The sequence below is a fragment of the Loxodonta africana genome, chromosome 5 (genome assembly GCF_030014295.1).
Source record: "Loxodonta africana isolate mLoxAfr1 chromosome 5, mLoxAfr1.hap2, whole genome shotgun sequence".
Classification (NCBI taxonomy): domain Eukaryota; kingdom Metazoa; phylum Chordata; class Mammalia; order Proboscidea; family Elephantidae; genus Loxodonta; species Loxodonta africana.
Window position 1 is genome coordinate 135,657,568 of NC_087346.1, and position 13,081 is coordinate 135,670,648.

Consider the following 13,081-nt stretch of genomic DNA (forward strand, 5'->3'; position numbering starts at 1 on the left):
CTTAGATCCTGACACATAGGCATTATTTAACAGATTTTTATGGAAGGGATAGGGTGGAATCAATGAATGAGTGAATGAATGAATGAAGGGAATGAAAAGAAGAGCAAAAGTGTTCGGGAAAGAGCAAGGGAGAAAAAAAAGTGAAACAATACAAGAAAACGAGCAGACTGCCTGCCATCCTTTGTCATCGGTTATCCTTCTCATGGGGAGAGAAGGAGTTTAGGACATTGGAGAAAGAAGACAGAAAAGCAGACTGTTCCATCAGACAAAAAAAAAAAGCAACTCCCCCCCCCAAAAAAAAACCAAAGGGTCGCTGAGAATTTAAGGACCTTGGGAAGCCCCTGTGAAGAGAGCAGAGGGTCCAAAACTGAGCCTGGGTGGACAGAGAATGAATGTCCTGCTCATTGGCTGGTTCAAGCCTGTTAAATTCAAGGATACTTAAAAATTGTTGTTGGATGGACTCCTGACTCCTATTCCAAGCAGAAGGGCTGGTGGCATCATTTTACGAGCGATTGTTAAAGGGAAAGATTTTTATCATCGAGTTGCCATTTTAACTGATGACCCTTGTCCGTATTTTGGAAAGCCTAAATTCTAGACATTAAGTACATTTAAGAAATAAGGTGATAGGAAATGACTTGCCATGGGTATTTTAGGGTAGACTAATTTTTCCATTTGTTCGGCTAGAGCCTTGTAACCCTACATGTCATAAAGCATGTCCAAACAGCCTCTTGAAAGATTTATTGGCACTGTGGCTTTCAAGCAGCTTAGTACTTATGTGGAGTGGGGGTAGGGGGGTCCTTTGACAGGGTGGGGTCCAGTGACTGAGAGCCTACTGTGATCAGTCAGCACTTGCCATCTTCTCTGTACAGTGCCCAAGAATTCCTCAGGGCTCCTAGAAGTGACACAACCCCCCCAGTCCAAACCAGACGAGAAGTATGAAATAGGAAACCTCCTGGACTCCTTCCCTTCCTTGGAAATGATAGGTCCTAAAGGCTAATGAGGAAGCAAGAGGTCCCTACAGAAGGGAGCACTCACACCTCCACAAATTACTTGGGGAAAAACTTCACAGATTGCCCAGGGCCATCAGTGTGTCAGTCTGTGAGGAATAAGGACCAATTATGTGGAAAGACCCAGATAACGCTGGGCCTCTGATCTGAAAAGGAACCCACAAAGAGATTTACAGCTCCCCTACCTGCCCAGAAGTGGGCCTGCCAACTCTTCTACGGCATGTAGAAACAGGCAGATTCAGGTAACGATGGGCTCAAGCATAACAATGATTGTGAGGATGGCACAGGACCATGCACAGCATTTTGTTCTGTTGCACACAGGGTTGCTATGAGTTGGAACTGACTTGATAGCACCTAACAAGCTGATAATAACAGATTCAGGCAAAGGGGAGCAGAAAAAAAAGGGTTGCTGAGAATTTAAAGATTAGTAAGAATCGATCTGGCCACCGCATTTGTCTGTCAGTTTGTGGTCCTGTGGTGGCTTGCTATGCCAACAGTATTTCACATACCAGCAGGGTCATCTATGGTGGACAGGTTTCAGTGGAGTTTCCAGACTAAGACAGACTTGGAAGAAAGGCCTGGTGATCTCTTGAAAATTAAAATCAATCACTGTCAAGTCGATTCTGACTCATAGCTACCCTATAGGACAGAGCACTGCCCCACAGGGTTTCCAAGGCTGTGATCTTTACAGAAGCAGACTGCCACATCTTTGTCCTGCAGAGCAGCTGGTGGGTTCAAACTGCTGACTTTTCAGTTAGCAGCCGAGTGCTTAACCACTTCTCCACCAGGGCTCCTGTCTGAATATTAGCCAATGAAAACCCTATGGATCACAACAGTGCCGGAAGATGAGCCTCCCAGGTTGGAAGGCACTCAAAATACACAGTGGCCATAACAATGGACTCGAGCGTAACCAACTATTGTGTAGATGACGCAGAACCGGGCAACATTTCCTTCTGTTATACATGGGGTCCCCAGAGTTGGCACCACCTCCATGGCAACGAACAACAATAATAAGAATCAATCACCAAAACTACAAAGGGCATTTGATCAGGAAGATCCAGTGGTGACCTAGTGAGCTGCTGAGCCAGCTTTCCAAAAGAGGAAGCCTGGCTTTAACATTTTGCCAATTTCTGTGGTGTAAATGCTGCTGCTGTCACAGATTTCAGGCTATGAAAATGAAGTCAATGAACATGGAGTTGGGAAGAGATGTGCAAGCCAGTAAAAGCCAACTCCACCCCACCATTGCAAAGTGGTATAGAGTGATACAGTCCAAATTGTCAACCTTTGGACATTGTTAGAGCTAGGTTTAAATTCCAGCTCTGCCAGTTATTATTGGTGTGACCTTGGGCAAGCCAATTTTCTTCTTATACCTTAGTTTTCTCATCTGCAAAATGTTAGTAATAATTAGAAGTGAGGATGGTGAGACTTTGTCTCACATATTTTGGACATGTTATCAGGAGAGATCAGTCCCTGGAGAAGGACATCATGCTTGCTAGAGGGTCAGTGAAGAGGAAGACCCTCAATGAGAAGGATTGACACAGTGGCTGCAACAATGGGCTCGAGTATAGTAAGGATTGTAAGGATGGCGCAGGGCCGGGCAATGTTGTCTTTTTGTACATAGGGTCGCTATGAGTCAGAATCAACAACAGTACGTCTCATAGAATTATTGCCAGGTCTCATCCTTTATTTGTCAACAGATGATTGGAGACTTTCTATGTGCTGATTAATGTTCTCAGAGCTGAGGATACATCAGGAATTAGAAAGATGAGGTGCTTGCTCTAACAGATCTTATATTCTAGTTGGGAAGATAATAAGAAAATAAAATACATAAGATCACCAGGCAGTGGTGCTGGGAAGAAAATAAAACAGGGCAATGAGATTTTATGATTGGGGCGTCTGTGTGCAATATTACAACAGGTACTGTTGAGTTGACTCTACTCTGTGTGTCAGAGTACAACTGTGCTCCATAGGGGTTTCACTGGCTGACTTTTCTGAAGTAGATTGCCAGGCCTTTCTTCCAAGGTGCCTCTGGGTGGACTCGAACCTCCAACTTTTCTGTTAGCAGCCAAGCATGTTTAACCATTTGCACCATCCAGGGACTCCTGTGTGTAGTATTAGATGTTTGTGAAGGGCAGAGCGGAGTGCATGATGCCCAGGAAGCACTCAGTGAAGAGTAAGTATTGCTCGTGTCTTCCACACAACGTGGGCCCATATTGCCTTAGAATCCACTTGACAAGAATTCCACAGGAATTTCAAAGTCTTCCTTCCTGTTGATTGTCTCTTCCCAATAACCAGGTATGTGCCCCTAAATAGATACATGAAGATTGGAATGAAAGCCTGGCCCCTGGCAGATAGATCCCAAGAACTCTGCCCTTCTTATCACCGCAGCAGACTCTGCCAGCACCAAGCAGTATTGCTTTGGTGCGAAGCTCCTGGAAGTTTCCCTGCATTTTGTGTGCCCCTTGTGGAATAAGCACCTACTAGGATACACCAAGAGTGGCAGTGGTGGTTCAGTGGTAGAATTCTTGCCTTCCATGCAGGGGCCCTGGGTTCGATTCCCGGCCAATGCATCTCATGTGCAATTACCACTTACTGGTCAAAGGAGGCCTGCACGTTGCTGTGATGCCGAACAGGTTTCAGTGGAGCTTCCAGTTTAAGGTGGACTGGGAAGAAAGACCTGGGGATCTACTTCCAAAAATCAGCCAGTGAAAACCCTGTGGATTGCAATGGTCTGATCCACAACCGATCGTGGGGATGGCGTTGCACCGGGCAGCGTTTTGTTCCGTTGGGCGCGAGGTCGCCATGAGTCGGGGGATGACTGATAACAGGTAACAACAGGACCCAGCAGGAGCAGCAACTCAGGTTCCCATTGAGACAGACAACAGTTGGCTTTCTTGTCCTTTGCTTTTTTTTTTTTCTTTATTTTAAAGATTATGGCCCTTTACTGCTGTAGACCAATAATGCAATATGATGTATCCAAAAGCTCTTACCAATGTCAGGCATCCGCATTTCCTGGGCCCCTGTTGACGAATATAAATTTAGCTGTCATGATGTTGCATAAACACAGGGTTTTGCCCTTTGTAATGGGCTTTATGTTACACCAGCTGACAGTCTTTAAGTACCTCTGTTTTATCTGGGGTTGGCACCATAAAACGTTAAAGTCCTTCTGCGAACATACCTCTACTGACGTGGGACTTTCTGGATGGCCTTGGCGAGAAAATCAATTAAGTAAAAGCCACAAGCCAATAAAGACAGGCCAATGAGCAGGCAGGTGACTAATTAAAGTATACTTTGATAAAAAATAAGTGTTCGCCTGTGGATATTTGTCATGGTCCAGGATGAGGGATCCGAGAGCTCTTTGTAAACTGTTTGACTTTATGCTTCAAAGGGAGCCAAGAAGCGTCCTAGCCTGTAGGAAACTCAAATGAAGAGGGCATGCTAATGAAAAGCTCTCACCTTGGGCACCATAGAAATTAATTACAAAGAATTAAAATGAGCGATAAGGGGCCCTTCACCCACCCCAGCCCCATCACAGCTTGGTGTAACTGGGATCTTGATTGTGAGCTATAGGCCACACTCAGCCAGTTCAGCAAGCAGCTGGCTAGTCCCCATTCCCTAATGTTTTACTGTCAAATGAATTAGACACATTAGGTTTTGAGAGATCATATTTGAGCCTGTCCTGGCTCATAGTTTGTAGCCCGTATGGGCCATGTGCGCCGAACAGTGTGGTTTTGGACACTCATCCCATACACCATACATTGTAATTACACTTTTTAGTAGAGAACCAGAAGTCTGGGTGGTGCAAGTAGTTTGTGATCAGCTGCTAACTGAAAGGTTGGCAGTTCAAACCCACCCAGTGCCTCTGCAGAAGAAAAGGTCTGGCGATCTGCTTCCATAAAGATCACAGCTAAGAAAACCCTATGGAGCAGTTCTGTCCTGTCACGTGGGGTTGCCATAAGCCGAGGGCCCACTTGACGGCAGCTAACAACAACAACAACAAAGGGGCTAGAGAGGGCAGCCAGGGTAGGGAGGGGGCACTGTGTTAGGTGGTGAGGGAAGCCTTGCTGCTCTTGTGCCCTGTGTACAGAGAACTGCAGAAACTGTTAGAGGGAGGTGTTTAGGTATCTGGGGGATGAAGTGCAAAGACCCTGAGGGCAAGAGTCAGCTTGGGGTGTTAGAGGCATGGCTGGGGAGGACAGGCATGGCTTTGTGAGGATTAAGTATGCAAAGTTATATAAATTGTTTAACACAGAACATTGAGTCCCCAGGTGATGCTATTGGTTAAGCACTCAACTACTAACCTAAAGGTTGGCAGTTTGGGTTCACCCAGAGGTACCTCAGAAGAAAGGCTTGGTGATCTATTCTGAAAAGTGACCAATTGAAAATTGTCTGGAGTGCAGTTCTATGCTGACACTCACAGGGCCACCACGAGTTGGAGTCAACCGGATGGCAACTGGTTTTAACATAGAACACACTCTATAAAAGGCAACAAAGCCGTAATAGTTACTGTGGAGAAAGATAGCATAGCGTAGACCCCAGAGCCCTAGACTGCCAGGGTTCAAATCCTGGCTCTGCCATTAAAAAGCCTGAGACTTGGACAGGCTGTTTTGTCTCTCTGTGTCTCAGTTTTCTCATCTGAAAATGGGCGTAATAATAGAACTTCATATGGTACATGTCGGACTTAAATAGGTTAATGTGTATAAGCACCTAGGTCAGTGGTTGGCATGTAGAAAGCAGAAAAAGCTTTTTAAACACAAGTGTTTGCTCTAAGTGTTAAGTGACTGTGTCGTTGGGTGCAGGGGGCAGGGTAGCCTAGTGAACTGGCTTCATAGCCCTGTGTCAACCTCTCTGGGAGTTCTCACCTGTAAAGAGGAGGTGGCAATGTCTGCCTCCTGGAGTTTTGGGAAGCATCGAATGAATTGTTGCTAGCTGCCACCCAGTCGGTTCAATTCTGACTCATGGCAACCACATGTGTGCAGACTAGAACTTCTCCTTAGGGTTTTTAAGGCTGTGGTCTTTCAAAGGTAGATCATCAGCTTGTTTTCCAAGGTGCCTCTGGTTGGATTGGAACCACCAACCTTCAGGCTAGTAGTTGACTGCTTAACCATATGAGAGGTTTCCTGTATTTTTTCTTTATTGTGTTTTAGATGAAGGTTTACAAAACAAAATTGTTTTTCATTAAACAATTAATACAAATATTGTTTTGTGATACTGCTTGCCAACCCCATGGCACGTCAACACTCTCCCCTTCTCAAACTTGGGTTCCCTTCCTATCTTCTTGTCCTTGCCCCTGGGCTGGTGTGCCCATTTAGTCTTATTTAGTTTTATGGGCCTGTCTAATCTTTGGCTGAAGGGTGAACCTCAGGAGTGACTTCAGTACTGAGTTAAAAGGGTGTCCAGGAGCTGTACTCTTGGGGTTTCTCCAGTCTCTTGTCAGGCCAGAAAGTCTGGCCTTTTTTTGTGAGTTAGAATTTTGCTCTACATTTATCTCCAGCTCCGTCCAGGACCCTCTACTGTGGCCCTATCAGAGCAGTTGGTGGTGGTAGCTGGGTTCCATCTAGTTGTGCTGGACTCAGTCTGGTGGAGGCTGTGGTAGTTGTGGTCCATTAGGCTTTGGACTAATCTTTTCCTCATGTCTTTGGTTTTCTTCATTCTTCCTTGCTCTAGACAGGGTGGCACCAGTGAAGTACCTTAGATGGCTGCTCACAAGCTTTAAAGACCCCAGACGCTACTTACCAAAGTAGATGTAGAACATTTTCTTTATAACTGTGTTATACCGACTGAGCTAAATGTCCTCCGAGACCATGGTCCCCAGCCCTCAGCCCAGTAATTTGGTCCCTCAGGGAGTTTGGATGTGTCTATAGAGCTTCCATGACCTTGTCTTCATCAAGTTGTGCTGGCGTCCCCAGTACTGTGTACTGTCTTACCCTTCACCAAAGTTACCACTTATCTATTGTCTGTTTAGTGCTTTTCCCTCCTCTCCCTCGTAATGACCAAAGGTTGTTTCTTTTTGTGTGTCAGCCTTTTCCTGAGTTTTTATAATAGTGGTCTCATACAATATTTGCCCTTTTGTGATTGACTTATTTCACTCAGCAGAATGCCCTCCAGATTCATCCATGTTGTCAGACATTTTGAAGATCGATTATTGTTCTTTATCATTGCGTAGCATTCCGTTGTATGTATATACCACAGTTTGTTTATCCATTCCTCTGTTGATGGGCACTTAGGTTGTTTCCATCTTTTTGCTATTGTGAATAATACTGCAGTGAACATGAGTGTGCACATGTCTATTCATGTGATGGCTGTTATTTCTGAGAGGCTTCCTATATTTAAGAAACATTTGAGGATCACTTACTGTTAGCCAGACACTGCTGTGAATGCCAAAGTATTGCAGTTGCATATGACAAGCAAGGTTCCTGCTTTGGTGGAGCTTCCAGCGGAAGAGGGATGAGCAGATGGAGGAGATAGTTTCCGGTAAGCACTATGAAGACAGTGAGGAGGCAGGGCAGTGTGGGAGCCTTGTTTATGAAGTTGCCCAGCACAGCTCCATAGCAGATGCGTGTTTAATACGTGCCCTGTGCTGCGGGCCCCTCAGCACACATGCTGTTTGCAGCCGTACACAAGGACCAGGGGCAAGGAGGGGCGAGCATTTGCTTCCTATCAACCATTCTCTCATCTGATCCTCCCAACAACCCTGGCAAATGGACAGCCACTGTGTATGAATTGGAAACCCTGGTGGCATAGAGGTTAAGTGCTACGGCTGCTAACCAAAAAAGTTCGGCAGTTCGAAACTCTATGAGGCAGTTCTACTTTGTCCAATAGGGTCACTATGAGTCAGAATCAACTCCACAGCAACAGGTTTGGTTTGGTTTGGGGTGTATGAATTAGGTCCCTGGGTGGCACAAACAGTTTGCGCTCAACTACTAACCAAAATGTTGACAGTTGGAACCCACCTACCAACACCACAGAAGAAAGATCTGGGGATTTGCTTCTATAAATATTATAGCCAAGAAAACTCTATGGAGCAGCTCTACTCCATAACACATGGGGTAGCTATGAATCAGAATTGCCTAACATCAATGGGTTTTTCAGTTTTTGGTATAAGGATTGTAACCATACCAGCTGTAACTGGAGCTTACACTTTTAAGGCTCTACGGAGAGTTAAGGGAACAGTGATCATTACATTGTATCTTTACAACAGCTGGCAGTCAGCTTCACCTCCTTGTACAAGGCTGAGCAGTTTCCTTAGCATTGTGAGGATAGAGGCTCCTGGAGTTATGCAGTGCGCAGCCTGGGCAGCCATACGTGGCTGTTCTGTCTACAAGATCGCTTTGATGTTGCTGTTGTTGTGTGCTGTCAAGTTGATTCCAACACCTAGTGACCCTACATGACAGAAGTGAACTATAGGCTATAATCTTTATGGGGGCAGATAATCGGGTCTATTCTCCTGCAGAGCAACTAACTGGTGCGTTCAAACTGCCAGTCTTTCAGTTAGCAGCTGAGCTTAACCATTGCACCATCAGGGCTCCTCACAAGATAGCTTTAATGCCCATTAAAAAAAAAAAAAAAAAAACACCATTAAGTTGCGTGCAGCCCAAAGAGGTTAGATGGCTTGTCGAGGGCACATAGGTAGGATTAGCAGCAACAGGATTTGAACACAGATAATGCCCGAAGCATAACTGAAGCTCATGCACCTGGCTGCCTCTCATTGTCTATTGGGGAAAGGAAAACAAGACGAGGTAGGGAACGTCGAGGGCTGTGAGAGATAAAGCCTGAGAAGAGAGCAGGAAGGAGTGAGCCCTTCCACGGGGGAGGCCTGGGCAGGAGTCTGAGCAGGGCCTCTGCAGAGGAGCTGGGCGTAGCCAGCAGAGATGGGAGGACACCCAAATCCATTTTTCTGCATCGTTTCGCAGCCCTGTCCTTTTTCCCCACGTCCCAGCCTCAGCTGTGCCTCATACCCAAGCTGCCAACTCATACCATAATTCATTCATAAACGTTGATTTCTATCTAAATCCCCAAACGAGCGCATCTACTGATGGCAGCCGTGCAGGCGCTGGCCACGCACTGGTCCACTTTGAGGCTGGCACAGAGAGGTGGCCAAGGAGTTTTGACGGCCCTGTTTGAGGGAATTATGTGCCCCAAGCAGTGCCTTCATAGGCGTTTTCCAAGATGGAAAATCAACATCCTTCGCCTGCAGTGTACAGATAACGTTGGCTTGGAAGTGCTGCTCCCTCCAGTTTAGAAAAAAGGTCAGACTTCCCTAGTGAGCCTGTGTGTAGGGAGACTTACACAGAGGATGGTAATGATAATAATAATAACAACAATAATCAAAATAGCAGCTGTCTTGGTTTCTTAGTGCTGCTGTAACAGAAATACCACAAAAAAAAAAGTAACCAGAAAAAACCAAACCCAAACCTGCCAAGTCAATTCCGATTCATAGTGACCGTATAGGACGGGGTAGAACTGCCAACCTTTCGGTTAGCAGCCAAACACTTAACCACTACGTGTTCCAAGGGTTTCCTCGTGGTACTGCTGTAACAGAAATACCACAAGTAGGTGGCTTTAAAGAACAGAAATTAATCTTCTCACAGTTTAGGAGGCTAGAAGTTTGAATTCAGGGCACTTGCTCTAGGGGGAGGCTCTCTCTCTCTCTATTGGCTCTGGAGAAGATCCTTGTCTCTTTCAGCTTCTGTGACCCCAGAGTTCCTCAGTTGCTTGGTGATCTCCAGGTGGCATCTGTCTTTCGGACATTTGTGCTTACTTCTGCGTCTAATCTGATCTTTTTTTATAACTCAGAAGTGTCTAAATTTAAGACACACTTTACACTGATATGGTTCATGAAAGTAACAAAGAAAACTCTATTCCCAAACGGAATTACATCCACAGGTATAAAACCAAAACCAAACCAACCCCACTGCCATTGAGTTGATTCCAACTCATAGTGACCCTATACCGTAGGTATAAAACACCCCTGCCCCCCAAAAAACCCATTGCCATTGAGTCAATTCTAACTCATAGCGACCCTATAGGACAGAGTAGAACTGCCCCATGGGATTTCCAAGGTACTCCTGGTGGATTTGAACCGCCAGCCTTTTGGATAGCAGCCATAGCTCTCAGCTACTATATCGCCAGAGTTTCCAATCACAGGTATAGGGGTTAGGATTTTGGCACATTATTTGGGGGACACAATTCAGCCCCTAATAGCAGCTAACATTTGTCAAGCACTTGTTATGTTCCAGGTGCTGTGCTAAGTATTGCAGAGCTGTCCCGTCTTCTCTTAGGTGGGATTTGCTTCTGGGGTTAGCATGTACTTATATGCGACCCAAATTCCCCTTGATGGAGTGATGTTCTATGCATACTCCAGGACAGTATTATTCTGTATAAAAATGGACAGTATAATTTTGCATAAATGTATCAGCAGCCAGTCTCCCACCTCACCCTCAATCTGGGACATTGAATGCAGGGATGGGTAGAATCACCCAAATTTTTAAAATTATCTGTCTCTCATCTTCTGTTTTCCTTACTCCTCTTTTTTTCTCTCTCTCATCTTTTTGCCAAACACATATTCGTACATTTGAATTCTAAGTTAAATGCAGAGCCCTGGTGGCACAGTGTTTAAGAGCTCAGCTGCTGAGGAAAAGGTCAGTAGTTTGAATCCACCATCTGCTCCTTGGAAACTCTATGGGGCAGTTCTACCCTGTTCCATAGAGTTGCTGTGAGTCACAATTGACTCGCTGGCAATGGGTTTGGTTTTGGTTAAAGTTAAATGCAGGAGCCCTGGTAGCACAACAGTGAAGCACTCAGCTGCTAACCAAAAGATTGGTGGTTTGACCACTTTGGAAATCGATTTGGTGCTTCCTTTAAAAGCTAGAAATAGAACTACCATACGATCCAGTAATCCCACTCCTTGGAATATATCCTAGAGAAATTAGAGCCTTTACAAGAACAGATATATGCACACCCATGTTCATTGCAGCATTGTTCACAATAGCAAAAAAGTGGAAGCAATGAATGGATAAATAAATTATGGCATATTCACACAATGAAATACTATACATCAATAAAGAACAATGATGAATCCATGAAACATTTCATAACATGGAGGAATCTGGAAGGCATTATGCTGAGGGAAATTAGTCAGTTGCAAAGGGACAAATATTGTATGAAGCCACTAGAATAAGAACTCAATAAAAGGTTTAAATATGGAAGAAAACATTCTTTGATGGTTACGAGAGTGGGGAGGGAGGGAGAGAGAGGGGTTTTCACTAATTAGTAGACAAGAACTATTTTAAGTGAAGGGAAAGACAACACACAATACAGGAGAGGTCAGCACAACTGCACTAAATCAAAAGCAAAGAAGTTTCCTGAATAAACTGAATGCTTCAAAGGCTAGCGTAGCAGGGCCAGGGGTTTGGGGACCATGGTTTCAGAGGCTATCTAAGTCAACTGGCATAGTAAAAATCTATTAAGAAAACATTCTGCACCCCACTTCAGAGAGTGGCATCTGGGGTCTTAAACGCTAGCAAGCAGTCATCTAAGATGCATCAATTGGTCTCAACCCACCTGGAGCAAAGCAGAATGGGGAACATCAAAGACACAAGGTAATTACAAGCCCAAGAGGCAGAAAGGGCCACATAAACCGGAGACTACAACAGCCTGAGACCAGAAGAACTAGATGGTACCTGGCTACAACCGATAGCTGCCCTGACAGGGAAAACAACAGAGAACCCCTGAGAGAGCAGGAGAGCAGTGGGATGCAGACCTCAATTCTCGGAAGAAGACCAGACTTAATGGTCTGACTGAGACTAGAAAGGCCCCAGAGGTCATGGGCCTCAGACCTTATGTTAGCCCAAGACAGGAACCATTCCCAAAGCCAGCTCTTCAGACAGGGATTGGACTAGACTGTGGGATAGAAAGTGATACTGGTAAAGAGTGAGGTACTTGGCTCAAGTAGAGACATGAGAGTATGTAGGCAGCTCCTGTCTAGAGAGGAGATGAGAGGGCAGGGGGGGTCAGAAGCTGGCCAAATGGACACGAAAATAGAGAGTACAGGGAAGGAGTATGCTGTCTCATAAGAGGGAGAGCAACTAGGAGTATATAGCAAGGTGTATCTAAGTTTTTGTATGAGAGACTGACTTGATTTGTAACTTTAACTTAAAGCACAATAAAAATTTAAAAAAAAATGGCAGTTTGAACCCACCCAGGAGCTCTGTGGGAGAGAGACCTGGTGATCTCGCTCCATAAAGATTACAGCCTAGAAAACCCTAGGGCATAGTTCTACTCTGTCACATGGGGTTGCTATGAGTCGGAATCAGTTTGATGGCACCTAACAACAGCAATAGGTCAAATGTTTATTTCTACCACATGTCTATCAGTTTGTCATACAGTGGTGGCTTGCATGTTGCCATGATGCTAGAAGCTATGGCATCAATATTTCAAATACCAGTAGGGTCACTTACGGTGGGCAAGTTTCAGTGGAGCTGCCAGACTAAGACTAGGAAGAAAGGCCTATGGATATACTTCTGAAAATTAGCCACTGAAAGTCCTGTTGGTCAGAGAATACTGTCTGAGACTTCACGTACTCTGAATGTATCATCAGGAAGGACCAATCTCTGGAGAAGGACAGCATTTTTGGTAAAGTGGAGGTAAACAAAAAACGAGGGAAACCCTCAGTGAGATGGATTGCCACAATAGCCACAACAGCAACGGACTTAACCATACCAGTGACTGAGAAGATGGCGCCTGACAGGGCAACATGTGGGGTCACCCTGAATCAGAGCTGACTCAACGGCAATGAACAACAACAAATGCTCAATTAATACAGCTCCACTCTCTGATATCACACTGTCATGGATTGAATTGTCCCCCCAACAATGTATGTCTTAACTTAGTTAGGCCATGATTCCCAGTATCCTGTGGTTGTCCTCCATTTTGTGATTGTAATTTTATGTTAAAGAGGATTAGGGTGGGATTGTAACACCCTTACCAGGTCACATCCCTGATCTAATGTAAAGGGAGTTTCTCTGGGGTGTGGTCTGCACCACCTTTTATCTCTCAAGAGACAAAAGAAAAGG

General features: G+C 45.1%; 1 protein-coding gene and 1 non-coding gene across 2 annotated transcripts in view; both read left to right on the forward strand.

Moving 5' to 3' along the window:
• Positions 1-13,081, forward strand: part of CCDC149 (coiled-coil domain containing 149) — a 127,418-nt gene that overhangs the window by 68,561 nt on the left and 45,776 nt on the right. The gene's annotated exons all lie outside the window — the stretch shown is intronic.
• Positions 3,507-3,577, forward strand: TRNAG-UCC (transfer RNA glycine (anticodon UCC)). The gene has a single exon. It is a non-coding gene; the product is annotated as a tRNA-Gly (tRNA).